This window comes from Ptychodera flava, chromosome 6, assembly GCF_041260155.1.
Source record: "Ptychodera flava strain L36383 chromosome 6, AS_Pfla_20210202, whole genome shotgun sequence".
NCBI classification, from domain to species: domain Eukaryota; kingdom Metazoa; phylum Hemichordata; class Enteropneusta; family Ptychoderidae; genus Ptychodera; species Ptychodera flava.
The window spans coordinates 26,989,233-27,004,932 of NC_091933.1; the positions used below are offsets into that span (position 1 = coordinate 26,989,233).

Below are 15,700 nucleotides of genomic sequence, written 5' to 3' on the forward strand. Positions count from 1 at the left end.
GATTTTCTGGTATACTATAGAAATGAAATTGTTTTTGTATGTGATTTCTAGTGTATGAAGTAAAATTGGATTTTGGCAGGTCTTAAAGTAACAACCAACTCTTACTCTCGCATAGTATAATGATGTACCTTATCATGTTTCAACCAGGATGCAGATTTATAAGTCCAGCGTGTTCTTTTTAGCCCGGATGCCGGCCAAAATTGACCGGCTACTTTCGTATTTTGGCCGGCTACTTTTCAGCGCTGTTCGCTCTCAGGCCCGGAAAATCTGGTTTGATAACAATAATTAGATTTTTTTTGGTGGTCTGCAAGCCGCAGGATTATATTTCAGAAGTTGCCGATGTGGCATATGTAGTCTACTAGCAATTTACGGCGGTGAACTTGGTGCTATCACTTTTGTAGTAACGCAATCAGCGAACGTGTTGTGTACTATACACTGCACCAGTAAGTGAGGCTACCCACAATTCCCCTTGATTTGTTCACTCAGACATTTTTTGCTAAAGGCTTTTTCAATTTTATCAGTTTCTTAACAATTTTTAACTTACAATTTAAGTTCAGGATTATTGTTAAAACTATGTTCCAAAATTATGATTATGTTTAAAATTCAGAGTAAATTGAATGAGAAGTCAATATTTGGAGGTGCTAAAAATTGTACACTTGTCAAGGGAAAGTTATCAGCAACTAAGATGGTCTCATCATACCACCTGTCAGACATGCAAATTTCCTTTGTTACGAACATTAAAAAAATATCAATACCCTTTCTTTTGCCAACACAGATGCAACTTATTGCCTTAGTTTCCTTGAAAATATTGTGTATGGCTGTCAAAAATCTATGTCGACAAAATTACAAAATTGCTATCTCCTCCGCGGAAACGGGGTTGATCTTCTAATTATTCACAGTGAGAAATCAAAAAAATAATGATCATCAGAACTATGTTGCCAGAATTTTGAAATATGGACTGAGTTGTTCTGTGTACAGAACAAATTTGCTTTCAGTTCATTGAGTGGTAGGCTCACTTACTGTGCACTGGGAATTGCTCTCGAGGGCAACCTTGCTCGCCCGATCACAGCCCGAATTATTCCGACATTCACATCGGGTATAGCCGAAAATTGGACTAAACGTACAATTACGTTATGCCCGACCATTTCCGAATGAAGCCGACTTTTGTTTCGCTCAAACCCGGAAGAGAAAGTTGACGCTTGAGAGCTTTGGTTTTCTGCGTAAGAGTAGGGCCTAGTCTGATGGGTTTGGTAGGTTTTTGATCAAATCTAAAGCGACCACAAGTTACTGAGTCTCATTTTTCATACTTTCGAAACGCCACGTCAATCTATCCATGGTCGATCACGATGTCAATATTCAACTCAAGTCGATCGACATCGCATTTTGTGGAGGGGCCGTGGTTGTGTGCATCGCGGAAGAGAAAGTCGATGCTTGAAAACTTTGATTTTCTGACTTTGTCTGTTGGTTTTGGGAGGTTTAGGTCAAATCTAAATAAACAAAAAATTACTTGGTCTCACTTTTCGCTACGTCGATCACAGTGTCAAATTTCAGGTCGACCGATATCGCGTTGTGTGTACTGTGTTACAATTGACTACCGGTGCTTTGTACACACACGGTGTAGTACAGCTGGCGTTCAGTGTCGTTAGTTTGAGGTTTTATCAAACATGAACACTGAAATTTAGCTCTCTTTTTCAATTATATTCAACATCAGCAAAAATTCAATAATCAGCTCGCGGATTCGTTTTATTGTGAAATTAGTACAGTGAATTAAAATCACTGAAAATTGTGTTCCTATAATTCATTGAATTGAATAAACTCTTTTATTTTACTGTATCTTCAATCAAGTTTATATAAATCAGTAAAACACTTTGTACAGCCAGGCTGGTCAGGATTCTAGCGGATCGTTATCTGGGTTGTGAAAACCCTAGGCCCATTCTATGATGTATTTCAAAATGTTTGTTCAAGTCATGAGCTAAATATAATTCTACACAACAGTCTGGTGAAATTTTGCTATCCTTGTCAACTGAATGCAGTTGACAGGCCCGAGTGATATCAAATTAATTTTTTCTGACTTTTTTAAACTTTATCCCTTGAAAACATGTTGTAATTGGCAATGATAATGATTATTCTGTATGCTGAATGGTCTTTAATACTGTACAATGCATAAAATTACTCCAAAATGTCTTCAAAATTAAAAATTTCTTGCCCACAGGGACGGGGAAACCCTCCCCCTGTGTGTATGTTTAAATAGCCTTTTATACACTGTATAAGAATGCATAAAATTACTCAGAAATGTCTTCAAATTTAAAATAATCCTTAACACTCTCATGCTGAAATGGTCTTTCATACAGTACAAAATGCATGAAATTACAACAAAATGTCTTCAAATTTTAAAAATTTCTTGCACACAGGGAGGGCATCCCCTCCCTGAAACCCCCCCCCCCGTGTGTATGTTGGAATAGCCTTTTATAGACTGTATATGCATGAAATTGCTCAGTACTGTTGCTCAGACTGTCCCCCCCCCCCCCCCCCCCCCCCCCCCCCCCCCCCCCCCCCGCCCGCCCCGGGAACCTGGTTGCACACAAAAGCTAACCGCCTACTTTTCTGAATTTTCCGCCTACTTCAAAATTTTTTGAGAACCCTGTAAGTGGAAGAATGACATGACAAACTTTAACATAAACAACAAACACACACACAGGGATTCAAAGAAATGTTGACTTTATTCTTGTAACCCTTTCACCACACAGTTTTGCCCCAACCCATATTTTTGCACCATATTTTTGCAAAATCACTCTACACACTGTATAATGTAAACAGTATACTTCTAGTGTATTGCCATGGATTGTAAATTGTATGAGCAAGGTTAATTTTGTGTGGAAGCTCTATCGCATGAACTTGATTAATGCTGTTTTAAATATTTATAATCTATGGTAAATTGGACCTCTTGAATTAAGTCGTTCTTTTGAGAAATTAAAATATCATAGCAGTTCGAGTTTGAATGTGAATGTTAAATTAGAACTTCCATTAGCCGATCCCGTCATCCATACCATTCCTAGAACCTTTGTAACAAACAGATTTGCTGCTTGTCTAGAGCAAAGGATTGGCTTCCCTTTGTGACTGTGATCAATTTAAAACTATTTAGTTTTGAATATATACATGTATCAGCAGTCTGTTGATTATTAATACATGTATTAAGTTTATGGACATTTAATCTCTCTCAGTTACATGTGGGTTGAACCACTAGCTATCACTCTACATTAAGCCATGGAATGACCGTGGTTGCATGCAATCAACACATTTAGCACAAGTAGGTGCTCAATGCATGTGCATTGGTTGGACAAGGATGTTCAATACAGAACTATAGAATTTTGCATTCAATTGGCATTTAGTGTTGAACGGTTTCAAGTGACCTACATGTACATTATGGCTCGTGTTCAGAATCTGTAGTTCACAGGCTATCCAGAAGCGTGTCCAAGACAGCGTTCCATAGTTGCTCTATAAATCGGAAGAAAATTGTCAATATTACACGAAAACGGTCAATACTCGGCCAATGTGATGCCTCAGTCACAGATGTAAGATGTATAATAATAAGGTTACTGTGAAAATACCTCAAAGGAAGCACTTGGACATTGGTACCATGCATCACTCTAGGCTTCATGTCGGGCAATATACGGTACTAAAACCAATGTCCTCATGTATCCTTTGCGGTATTTTCATGATGATGTCATAACATTGTGTCAATTTTAAACAAATATTTCAATGGTGTGGAGAATGGGTACTAACAAGTCAGCAGTATCATTGAATTTTATGTCATTAATTTTGCTAGATCTGTAGTCATAGCTTGTAGCTATGCAAGCGTGCTACTGAACCAATTATCTGTAAAATACTAGCAAGTCCATCTTTAAATTGAAAGCTATTTCATGTATGTTTTGTTCAATCTACAGAATAGCAGATTACCAGGAAATAAAGTAAGATGACATCACTTGGAATACAACTCATCCTACTCAGCTGGTGTTTGGTCCATTGCTATGGCAACTACAATGTTGGTAACTTCTCTGACCAGTGGTCACATGGATTCAATCATCTCACAGTTCACAATAATGGAGATGTTTACGTTGGTGGTGTGAACAGTATCTATAAACTGGACAGTGATTTGAAGTTGCAGTTCAATAAATCAACGGGACCAGCAGCAAGTGATGGAAGTGATGTCTATAACAAAATTCTTACAATTGACTCTGTTGGTAATAACTTAGTTGTGTGTGGAAGTTACAGAGGTTTCTGTGAATTACGTGATCCAACAGACTTATCATATGAGGAGGGAAATGAAGTGCTGTTGTAGCATGCAGATACTGCTGTTGACACTACTGTTGGTATTGTTGCTCCAGGATATTATGATGAAGACATGCTGTATGTTGGAACTACCAAGACAGAAAATGGATACGGAAGACCTCTTGTCAGTGGTCGACAACTGGATAGTGCCAATTTGTTCGCACTTATTGATGAGCAAACTCAAATAGTTCCGTCATCAGTAAAGGCTCATGCAGATTTTCGTATCAAATACAAATTTTTGTTTTCTTATGGAATATTCACATACTTCTTGAATACGCAGCATTCAGACCCACTGAATCCAAATTCACGTCATGTATCCAAAATTGCCAGGGTCTGTCAAGAACAAAGTAGCACTATTATGAATCATTCACAGAGGTAAGATTACAATGTGCTGGCTGATGATTACTTAGTACAAGCAGCGTATCTGACAAGACCGGGAGATGAATTGGCAGCAGAACTGTCGTTAAATCCTGGAGAAGAGGTTCTGTTTGGAGTATTTACAAAGGATGATACATCTGCAATTTGTATGTACAGGATGACTGACATTGCAAATACATTGTCAACAGCTGTAAGAGACTGTGTTGAAAATGGTAACACAAAGTACACAGTTCAATATATGGATGGTATATGTCCTGGTGGCTCAAATGTAAGTAAACAAAATTTAATGGGAGAGTTGCTTGTGCATGTACCTGTGCAAAAGCATGTATATGTCTACACATCTTTTCTTGTGTCTGAACTACTCATACCATGACTTTATCTTATTTAGTATATTCATATATTTGTCTGCAAGTACATGGACAAGTACACTGCATATATCCATTTTGGTTGAAATGATGATAACATTCTTATGTACACATGTTTAGGGCTAATATACTCAATTTTTGCGTTGAAAAATCTTGTGATTGATGGCTTCAAACAATGTGTGTAGCTTCTTGGGATTCCCCTCATTGAGTGTTGTTTGATTTATCACAAGTTAACCAAAATTTGTAGAATTCTCATTTTTTGCCACTGACATTTAATCAAGTGATTATAACATACACATATTTTTTCAAGTTATTTTGTCAGTTGAGTCCTTTTAAGTCTTCAATCAAATTTATTTGGCAAATCTGCCATAAATGGTTATAATTGCTGTATGATGTTTGTCGAAAAATCAACAACATTCATTTCAGTTGTCTTTTTATAAGCTAAGCTATCAGTGATGTGGAGCTTATCAAATAGGCTGATTTTCCGTCATCGTCCATCGTCCGTCAAAAATTGCCTTCTCCTCTGAAACCACAAGTCCGATTGCTTTGAAATTTTATGTGCAATTCACTTCAGTTTTTAGCTTGCATTTGGTATATGTATATATACCAAAGAGAGGTTATCTTATAAGGTGAATCAGTTTATTAGTCCCCACGGACACCGTCCGGGGGGACTTATAGGTTTGGTCATGTCCGTGCGTGCGTGCATGCGTGCGTCCGTCCGTCCGTTCACGCAGATATCTCAGAGATGATTATTACCTATGCCATACACATATGCACGTCGATTTGTTTTATGATCCGATCCAAAATGGCTGTCTGGCGGCCATTTTGTTTCCTGTATTTGATGTCGGTGTGTACGTTCATGCAAATTTCTCAGTGATGCTCCGAGCGATTCCATTCAAATTTGGTACATAGATTACTCTATATGTTATACATATGCACATTGATTTTTGTTTTGATTCGGTCTAAAATGGCTGCCTGGCGGCCATTTTGTTTCCTATATTTGACGACTGTGCGTTCGTTCACGTAAATTTCTCAGCGATGCCAGGCGCGATTGCATTGAAAGTTGGTACATATATTAATCCTTATCACATATATATGCATGCCAATTTTTGTAATGATTCAATCAAAAATGGCTGTGTGACGGCCGTTTTCTTTCCTGTATTTGGTATCCATCCACAGGCTCCCCAGGTATGATCCACAGGCGTTCCAGGATGAAATTAATATTAATGCTGTGTCCATTCATAGGGGCTCATGAATGCAGATATCTGAGATATGCCTGTGCCAATTCTTTTTTGTCCCCACGGACACTGTCCGGGGGACTTATAGATTTGGTCATGTCCGTGCGTCCGTCCGTGCGTCCGTCCGTTCACACAGATATCTCAGAGATGCCTGGAGTGATTTCATTCAAACTTGGTACAAGGATTACTTCATATGTCATACATATGCACGTCGATTTGTTTTGTGATACGATCCAATATGGCTGCCGTGCGGCCATTTTGTTATGATTTTTTCATGTACTGAGCCATAACTCAGGGACATCTCAACCGATTTTATTCAAAGTTGGTACAAGGACATTGACCTATATCATACATATGCACGTCAATTTGTTTCACGATATGATCCAATATGGCTGCATGGCGGCCATTTTGTTACAATTTTTTCATGTCCTTAGCCATAACTCAGACAAGTATCATCGGATTTTATTCAAAGTTGGTACAAGGACATTGACCAATGTCATAAATACAATGTATGCGTGTCAATTGGTTTCACAATCAAATGCAATATGGCTGCCTTGTGGCTATTTTGTTATGATTTTGTCATGTCCTGAGCCACAATTTGGATATGTATCAACTGATTTTTTTCAAAGTTGGTACAAGGACATTGACCTATGTCATGCATATCCACATTGATTTGCTTTGTCATATAGGATCCAATATGGTCTCCGTGCGGCCATTTTGTTTTAGATTTTTTCTAACTCAGGCACATCTCAACCGATTATATTCAAAGTTGGTACAAGGATATTGACCTATATCATACATATGCACGTCAATTTGTTTCACGATATGATCCAATATGGCCGCATGGCAGCCATTTTGTTACAATTTTTTCATGTCCTTAGCCATAACTCAGACAAGTATCATCGGATTTTATTCAAAGTTGGTACAAGGACATTGACCAATGTCATAAATATGCATGCATGTCAATTGGTTTCACAATCAAATGCAATATGGCTGCCTTGTGGCCATTTTGTTATGATTTTGTCATCTCCTGAGCCATAATTTGGATATGTATCAACTGATTTTTTTCAAAGTTGGCACAAGGACATTGACCTATCATGTCATAAATATGCATGTCTATTGGTTTCACAGTCCAATGCAATATAATGGCTGCCTGGTGGCCATTTTGTTACGATTTTTTCATGTACAGAGCTATAACTCAGACATATTTCCACCAGTATCATTCAAAGTTGGCACAAGGACATTGGCCGATGTCATACATATGCACATCAATTTGTTTAACGGCATGTAGCAGTATCATGTCAATTATTGAATTTTCGTAATTAGTCTGATATGTCAAGAAATACTGCATCAAATTTCATGAAACTTGGTAGAGATGTTAAGCTCACATTGCTTTAACAGTGAAAAAGACATTTATCAGTGTCAAGTTAATTAATTTTTAATTGCATATGTAATGAACTTTCCTAATTAGAGTGATATATCCACAAATACTGCGGTAACCCTTTTCCTGCAAAGTCCATATTTCACCATCAGGTCAAGATGATTAAAAATAATCAGGGCTCCCCCTAAGCCACCAAAATGATTAGCCAAGTCATTAGCCAAATCAAAAATCTCTTAGCCATTTTGAGCAACTTTTAGTCAGTTTATGATCTCAAGTGTGGCAACAGCTTTTTCGGCATTCAGGAGTTCCTAATTTTACAAATCAAGATGTTTTGTATGATGTTCATGATAGTTTTTACATTAAATAAATATTTGTTCAGTTTTTATTGCATTAATAATCTATGCTTTGATATTTCAGGGATAGAAATAATTTTTCATTTCTGGTGGTAAACTTTTACCACAAGAAATACAATTAGATAGCAATTCAATTCTAAAAAATCTGGTAGCAATTTGAAGTGTATATTACAAAAGGTACAGAATATTTCTGCGGCATTCAGTCAGTGTTCACAGTATGATAGCTTGTCATAAGCTACAGGCGTCTCATGTGGCAAATTTATGCAGTCTTCCATAATCAAAATGTTTGAGCCACACAAATAAAAATTTTAGGTGCAGAAGAAAGCATTTAGTAGCATACTGGCAGACTGTAGATACGATTGGCCCAGTGTTACTAGTATTTGCATAGTTTGACAAGCAAGCTGAATAGCATCTTGAGTATAAGTATTTTTCTTGAGACAAAAAGGGTTGGGCAAAATACTACTCTTGTGAAAACAAGACAACGATATATTTATATGTTCATTTAAATTACTCACTGTTTGCGAGTATTCATTGTTTTAATGATTATGATAACATTTTAGCTCAGATATATTTTCATTTGATATTTTGATATGATAAAGAAATGTCTCAGGTGATGTTCACTTCTACATCATTAAACTGGTGGTATCTGCAAAAATATTAAAATAATTCAGAATCACACAATTTCTTGTATAAGTTATAGCAGTTTGAAATAGGCCGAATGGACAATTGTAATAGTTCTACTTTTGAATTGTTGCTTTGATGTTAACATGCAAAATTGCAATTCACAAACTTTATGTTATGAAAATGCTTACTGCAATTACTGTCGACAATTTCCCTTTGCCACGACTCTTAATAAAATTTAATTTAAAACTGACAGTCAAGCTCAATGCCATTTAAATTGGAAGGCAACAGAAATTACCTTTCAGCTATTGGACCACCCTAGGTGGTTTCTTGTGAACCATAATTGTGTACTTGAGGGGTCTTCATGCAATACATCACATGATGAGTTGACCTAGACTTGACCTTTCAGAAAACCTCAGTTTTTCTCCTTTTCCTTTGTATTATGACTCCGTTTGTGAAAGTTTCCTTTGAAATTATGGTTTTTACTATGAAACTGAGTAGTTGCAGGCCAAATGTTGATTCAAGCAAAGTAGGTAAAATTTTGATAGACTCCAGCACGAAAGGGGCTCACAGTGGGCAAAGCAAGCCCAAAGCAAAGCCCCTGTCTGTGTACTGTACCTGGTAGTATCGAACAGCAACAATGTTTGCTTCACGTACCAGGGAATTTGTAACTTTGTAGAAAGGAGAGTAAACTGTTTCAATACATTGCAACTTTGTAGGAAGGAGGGTAAACTGTTTCAACATCTTACAACTTTTGATTGTTAGCTGTAGTTTTCTGTTGAGGGGGCACTGTCTAGAAAATCAATCGCCACTACATTCGCCAAACTGGAATTTTTGTAGCCATTTTTAATTTTTTGTAGCATTTGGCTAATTGGCGATCGGGTAGCGGGAGCCCTGGTTTATCTATCATGTAACTGTCGATCGTTCCCTATCATTCTCAAAATTCATAACTGGTACTGAATTTGCTTCAAAAATGCTCGTTTCGTGTGATTTTCGGCCGAATTCAACAGACACATCGTCAAAACATAAGCGTGAGCAACATTCCGGGCACCTCTTCGATTTGGGTACCTCCACTTTACTGACGTTGGTGCCACCTACCCATGAGGGATGACTGGAATGTTGTTCACGCTTATGTTTGGCGAGGTGTCTCTCGAACTTGGCCGAAAATCACATGAAATGAGCATTTGTAAGCAGATGAAGTATCAGATATGAATTTTCGTGCGATTTTCGGCCGAGTTCAGAAGACACCTCACCAAAACATAAGGCATGAACAACCTTCCAGTCACCCTCATGGGTACGCGGCGCTAACGTCAGTAAAGTGGAGGTGCTCACCGTCCACTGTGCGGTGACCGGAATGTTGCTCACGCTTATGTTTTAGCGATGTCTCCGTCGGATTCGGCCGAAAATCACACAAAACGAGCGTTTTTGAAGCAAACTCTGACAGGTCAGAGGTCACAAAGGATGGCAAATTTATGTCGGCCCAAATTCAGGTGCCAGTAAGTGCGGACACGGACCAAATCTGTTCCCAAAAGTAGGATAATTTTGCGTCGGCCCAAATGTCAGTTGGATTGCAAATGTGAACAAGGCTAATGTGGTGATTTAGCAAGCATTTGATATGGTAAACTGTATTTGGTGTTGAAATGCGGTAAAAAATCATTAGACAACAAAGCTGTTTGGTTTCCAAAAAATATATTCAAAATTTTTTCAATATTTAAGAATGAGGGAGGGGGGGGGGGGTTCCTGGCAGATTATGAAAAAATTCCAAACAAATTTCAATAACAAAATTAGCCAGAGAAGGTTTGACAAAAAGAAGAGGGGAGAGTGGGAAAAAAAATGTACAATGCATCGGATAAAAAAGATAATGACATGTATATCTCAAAGCATTGAAACAAACATAAGGAAAATCGATTTTTGAAAGGTTATGCAAATTACCTGTCATGTGATAGTTATGTAAACAATGGTGATACTATGGTAACCAAAATGTTCCCCTAGTCTAGGCTTTCCAAAAATATACAATTTACTGGGGTTCTTAGCTTATTTATCTCTAGAGAATTGCTAGCTTAAAAAGGTCAATTTCTTTTCTTGGAACCTTAATTAGAGTGTTACTACTTTGATATTTGGAAATTGTCGGTAGGGACAATATATGTGATGTTTGTTCAGATACATGTAAGCATAAAATTTGCTTTTCAAAGTTTGTATTTTGGAGATTAATTATTTTCATTTTTAGCTCATATTTGGTATGTATACAAATACCAAAAAGAGCTTATATGGTGAGTCGGTGGCGTCTGTATGTCTGTATGTATGTATGTATGTATGTATGCAGGGCATGAGATTTAAAAAGTGCTGGTGAGCTGAAAATCACTCTCCTAAAATTTCTGCGGGAGTGTTACGAGAGTGATAAACTACTCCCCTGAAATGCAGAGGGAGAGTGAAGCAAATAAAAAGAATTATGAAATCGTTAATTGTGTCCTGTGCATTCTACTTGAGAGTATCTATTTTAGTTTTTTTTCTGATTTTTGTTTTTGTTATATTTGTTTGTTATAGGAACTTAAGGTAAGTACTAGAACCAGTCCTGACCACTGGACTAGTCACAAAATACAGACAACTTACTGTGCTATGATATAACACTATCGATGTAGCACTCAGTCTCTGTAATTAACATTATTTATAACCACCTTGTAGCTAATTACAATCTACGATGACAATTTTCTGTTGACAAAATAATTTTTTCTTTTTATGTCTTCAGAAGTTTTACATACTCAGTTTTACTTCACAATTTTCCCTTGTTGCACTCCTCTCAGAACGTCTACTTTTGAAGTTCAATATCGCGATGCTCTTTTGTTTGCAAGGCTGGTTTTCGCCCGAGTGCGAGTGCTCATGGGTTGAATGAGAATAACAATGGCGGCGGATATACGAACGCTTCCCTCGCATAGAGAGAGAAAAGTAGGCTTTGCATAAGTTTATAAGCGCGGCTGAGCACATCGTGTACCTAGGCGAAGTGGGTGTGCTTGAAAACGAAGATCAATGTAAGTTTTTGATTCAAAATCGGCTGTTTTCGGCGGAGAAACCACGCCGTATTTCCGAGGAGGTTGTCATAGTACATATGAGGGCGGCAATCGTGCATCAACGTCTTAAAATGTTTCTCCAAACCGCATAGTCAATTCTTGTCGAAATCTCTGTGCTCTTAATTCATCGAGAATACGGTTCTTCCTAATTATGCAGTAAGCCAAATACTTTTCAAGAAAATGAGTATGAACAAATGACGGAGGATCGCAAAATTCGTGTTGAATGAATTGCCTGTATGATCTATGGGAGCGCCCGCTCCAGACAGATGCCAGGCTTACGTTCAATATAGTCGTGGTTGCATACTCTGTACAGACATCGCATATAAAGCAACACAATTTGATGAGTTTTACTAGCCACGGCCACGGCTAATCCCTTGTAGGGACCGTGTGTTTTCGGAACGCGAATGCATATACATGTAGCAAAGCTTAGAAATAGAAGACACGGTATGGGCGCGCACACGTACGCATGGCCTTTGTTTCTCTTGTTCATATGTTCGCTACAATTTGATTAATTTTTACAAAAAAGAAGCTGAAGTCTGCAGGCTGTAGCCTGTCATTCCGATGATGAACACGTGCTCAAACGCCAGTTTTTTTGCAGTGCATTCATCCTGTGAACATGTCGCAGTCCTGTCCAAGTTGCCACGTGAGCGGAAAATCGTTCGCGTGGATTTTGATTTGCGCGAGCGCTAGGCGAGCGGAGCGATCGCTCGCCTCAAATCTCATGCCCTGATGTATGTATGTGCAGATGTATGTCCATCACACGCAAAAGTTCCCAAACCGCCACACCTACCATCACAGTAATTGGTGTACAGGTAGACCCAGGGTTGAGATGTGATGTTGTTCAAATGAACATGTAAGTGTCAAAAATATGCAAATGAGGTAAGAAAAAGGATAATTCCTGCAAATGTGCGGGAGTGGTGGCATTAACTGAAACAGCCCACACATCTGAGTTGAGATTCTGTAATCTCTAACCTATTTGTATGCAGTATACCTATTATGTGTAGGAGTGGTGGCAGTGACTGAAACAGGCTACTCCACTGACCTTGAGTCATTTCCTGTCATTGTTCATGAACTGATACATATTGGCAGACCTGCTGAAACCATGGAGGACTGTGTTGAAACATTCCTCTGCTAAGCCTGTTCCTAAAGTTGACCTCTAGTGCCTTAAGTTTCAGACCTAATTTACTTTTGTTATTCTTGTTTTTCTGGGTTAAATATTTCTTAACGGACCAATTCAAACCAAATATGAGCACACTGTCCTTGACGGTATTTTTACTCACATTTGGTACATGTATACCAATGTGAGGTATCGTATAAGCTGAACCATTTGCATCTGATTTGCATGTCTGTATGTCTGTATATTTGTGGGTATGTGCGGATGTATGTCCGTCACACACAAAGGCTCCCATACCGCCAAAGCTACCGTCTCAGTATTTGGTGTACAGGTAGATGTAGGGGTTGAGATGTGAATTTGTTCAAATGAACACATCAGTGTCAAAAATGTGCAAATGAGGTAAGAAAAAGGGAAATCCTGCAAATGTGCAGGAGTGGTGGCATGTCAGTTAAAGACAGGCTAACTCCACTGACTTGAGTCATTCCTGTCATTGTTTATGAACTGTTACATATTAACAGACCTGCTGAAACCATAGACAGAAGAGGGGAGGAAGACCATCAGTAGAGGGGAGGAAGACCGTCTATGGTCAAACTAAGAGGGGCTAGCTGCATGTTGCTAAAGTTGACATCCAGTACCTAAAGTTTCAGACCTTAATTACTTTTGTCATTCTTGTTTTTCTGGTTTAAATATTTCTTGTTGTTTTTCTGGTTGTACTGTGCAGAAATCATTGTCATAACATCAACGTAGAATTTTCCTCCGCTGAACAGATAGAAACAACATTTATTGTTGATCTTTGGTACCCATACTGGTATATACCAATTTTGATCAAATGTGAGCGACACAGTATAATAGCGGTATTTTTTTAAAATCTTCTCTTCTGGAATCACTTTTCAGATAGTTTTTACAGTTTTACATGCTTCTAGGCTCAACTGCTTTCTGTTTTGTTAAAACGATGAAACTGGGTAATACTTTATTTTTTAGTGACAAAAGTCAAGATGTACCTGTTTCAGTTTCTTCAACATTTGATTTAGTTGCCAAAGACTGGGTACTGTAAGTTCCAGAAAAAATGTTGCTGATTCAACATTCCAGCCATATAACATTTGGCAATTTTTATCAGTTATTGGATCAATTTTTGCCATTTTACACAAAAAATTTCTTCACAGAAACTGAAAGCTGGATTTACAATAGTTGAAATTTTGCTTGCAGGTTCTTACAGGCATTATAATTATGTCCAAAATGTAAAATGAGTTATATGTACACTATGAGAATAGTTAATGGTATAAGTTTGAGAGCTGTGAATACCGTGAAAGTTTGTCCTTGAAAGATACACCATCCAGGTATAGAAGCTACATACCAATGCACAGCTACACACCACTGCTTAAAAATTAAATTTCAAATATCATTGTTTTGTTGCGCCAGGTAAATTTACAAGTTGGAGACAAGGCATAGTCACTTTTGTATTGATGAAAACAAAATTTATCATCAAATTTACTTAGAATATTGTGAACTTTGATCAAAAAGTTTTGTTCATGAAAACATCTGTTAATGGCTTCAAATTCAATGTTTCCCTATATGTTTTCCTGTTTATTTTTTGAATCATTACAAAACACCAACATAGTTAGTTTGCCCTAAAAACATATTAAAATCATGCATCCTAATATACTGCAATGTAGGTTGTGTTAAAATACTGACCTGTGTTGGACTGAGTTTATTTGATACAGACAGATCATCTTAATGTCTGTAGATTGTGATGGAAATGAAACCGCAGTGTCATTATTACCATTTTTTGTTTTTTCAGTATTTTGAGTCAATGGATTGCGTTACACTGAACCATAGGTATGCTGGTGATGATACATCTGCAACTGCTGCTGTGGTAGCAGTGTACTCTGATGCTTTGATGACATCAATAGCTGTAACAACAATAGAAAGGCATACTGTTGGGTTTCTTGGCACAAGTACAGGACAGTTGAGAAAGGTAGGCGAGGGGTAGGAATGTTTCTCTGCACACACAACTTTTGTTATGTATGTAACATCAACAGACAGAATAATGTCACCCAAATGAGTTGAACAATGGAATTCTATTTCCTATCTTAACCCAGTAAAAACATAAGTCAGAAGACTTAAGTGTCTTACCTGTATAAGTATGACCTATTTTCATATATGCAATAATTTTCTTCGATCCAAGGAAATCATTTTCTGAGAGTGATTGCACAAATTAAGAGGAACTTTCCAATTGACACAAAGAATTGATGCTCTGATAATTATATATATATATATATACCGTACTCGTCCGAGTATAAGCCCCGGTTCGGCAACACTAAACAGCGGTAAAACTAGGGGAGGGGCTTATACTCGAGCAACCCTGTGTTATCTGGCATGGACGCTTAATTTATGCTAATTTTATGCACAATTTTTTCAACACCACTCGATGTTTCTATCGCTTTCAAATCGACTTACACATCCAAAGAAATTGATTGTACAATCTCTGAATACAGAAGTGACATTTTGGTGAAATTTCAGTGTCAAAAACCCCCCCCAAACTTGAAACAAAGACGTCATGTATGCTGCTGATCAACAGTAATGTGAACAGGCATGCATTGCCCACACGGAAAGGCAACTCAATATTCCAATATCAAACTGTCTACATCTTGTGAAAACAACAACATAGCAGTGAAAATTGCAATAGTCACCAGGAAAAGTCTTCACAAATGAAAGGATAATTGCTTCAAACAAAAGAAACTGCATGTTTCAAGCATGAAAACATCGTGGCCGTGAATGAAAATAAACAATGGCGGACGTGAGTGAGACTGTTCTATTTAGGCGACGGGGGTGAGCAGGGTCAAAGAATCAAGATAG

At 37.8% G+C, this 15,700-nt stretch overlaps 1 protein-coding gene across 1 annotated transcript in view; it reads left to right on the plus strand.

Annotated features, from left to right (window-relative positions):
* The window catches only part of LOC139135354 (plexin-A4-like), a 105,005-nt gene that overhangs the window by 3,794 nt on the left and 85,511 nt on the right, over positions 1–15,700 (plus strand). The window contains exons 2-3 of the mRNA XM_070702706.1: positions 3,945–4,975; positions 14,643–14,819. The gene's annotated coding sequence lies outside the window, so the exon portion shown is untranslated. The remainder of the gene's footprint in view (positions 1–3,944; positions 4,976–14,642; positions 14,820–15,700) is intronic.